General features: G+C 38.3%; 1 non-coding gene across 1 annotated transcript; it reads left to right on the forward strand.

The window, feature by feature from the left end:
* The first annotated feature begins 510 nt into the window (after nt 1-510).
* On the forward strand, nt 511-617 carry LOC114117694 (U6 spliceosomal RNA). Its single transcript, XR_003591352.2, has one exon. It is a non-coding gene; the product is annotated as a U6 spliceosomal RNA (small nuclear RNA).
* Nucleotides 618-1622: the final 1005 nt, after the last annotated feature.

Here is a 1622-nt window from a genome sequence, read left to right on the forward strand (position 1 = left end):
TCAATTAAAAATATTTTAAAAAGAAAAGTGGGGAAAGTAAAGGTAAAATCGAGAAAGAGAAGGTTGGAGCCTCCTCCTGGCCACCTGGCTGACCCCTCGTCAGCAACTCAGCAGCCACTCAGCATTAGCACTCTGTCAGCATCCCTGCTGTCTCGACAGTGATTTAATGTGATTCTGATGGATGCCACTAGTTCATGAACGCTTCCTGGAGTTGGGCACTGTTGTTGCTAACTCCATTTTCCAGATGAGAAAATAGTGCTTCCGAGATTGTTAACAACTTGTCCCAAATCACTGAGCTGCTAAAATTGTGGGATCAGGCATTGAACCTAGGCTTTTTCAGGCCCAAGCGTGTGCTCTTGGTGAGCAAAGTAAATAATAAGATGGTGTTTAATGGAGGAGAACAGGAACATGTATTGAGTATTTAATATATACCTGGCATGTAATCCTCACAACAGTCCTGCAAGGGAGGTATCATTATTCCCATTTTATAGATGAAGAAATTGAGGCTCAGTGCCCATTTTGGCAGCATGTATACTTAAATAGGAATGATACAAAGAAGATTAGCATGGCCCCTGCTCAAGGATGACATGCAAATTGGTGAAGCATTTCATATTTTTATGGCAGAAACCATCACAACATTGTAAAGCGATTTTCCTCCAATTAAAAATAATGTTTAAAAAGCATGAATAAAACAGGGAACATTTTTTAAAGATTGAGGCTCAGAGAGGTTAAGTAACTTATTTAAAGTTGCACTGCAAAGGCCTGGTCTGGGGCACTTTACCTCCTCTCAGTGTCTATGCTGAGAGTTTAGTACTTTCTCTCTGAAATAAATCCTGTTTGCTTGCTACCATGAAAAAGAAAAAAAAAAAAAAGGCCAGGTCTCTCAGACTGAAAAGCCCATATTCCATTTTTCTTAAAAAAAAAATATTGTTGTTTTGCTCCTAAATTTTATTTATTTATTTATTTGGCTTCTTCAGGTCTTCACTGTGTCATGTGGAATCCAGTTTCCTGACCAGGAATCAAACCAAGGCCCCCTACATTGAGACTAGTGTCTTAGCCACTGGACCATCAGGGAAGTCCCCCATATTCTTTCTTATTCTTTCTTCCAGATGGAATTCTCAGGAATTTAATGGTTTGAACTAAGTAATTAAAAATCTCTCCTATATATATTTTTAGATCTGCACATCCAAACCAAACACCTAGTATATTTGTCAGAATTTGAAAGAACTCTATTAAAGACTGTTTGCAAGAAAACCACTGTATAAACTATGTTTTATAAATTCTTCAATTTTAATTAATTAGGTTTTCTAAAATTCGAAGGGAAAAAAAGGAGACAGAAACCAGTTTTTAATGATTTAGAATTAGGATTCATGAATACACTGGGTTCTTTTTAGGTATTAGGGGAAAGCAGAGAGTAAATGTGGTGGGAAACTATGAGGGTCCAGAGATTCAGACTTTAGCCTGGAAGAGACATTAAAGAGGTATTTCAGGGACTTTCTGTGCTCCCAATGCAGAGGGTGTGGGTTCAATCCCTGGTCAGGGAAGTAGATCCCACATGCCACAAGGGAGACTGAAGATCTTATGTGCTGCAACTAAGACCCAGTGCACTGAAATAAATATTT

This window comes from Ovis aries, chromosome 13, assembly GCF_016772045.2.
Source record: "Ovis aries strain OAR_USU_Benz2616 breed Rambouillet chromosome 13, ARS-UI_Ramb_v3.0, whole genome shotgun sequence".
NCBI classification, from domain to species: domain Eukaryota; kingdom Metazoa; phylum Chordata; class Mammalia; order Artiodactyla; family Bovidae; genus Ovis; species Ovis aries.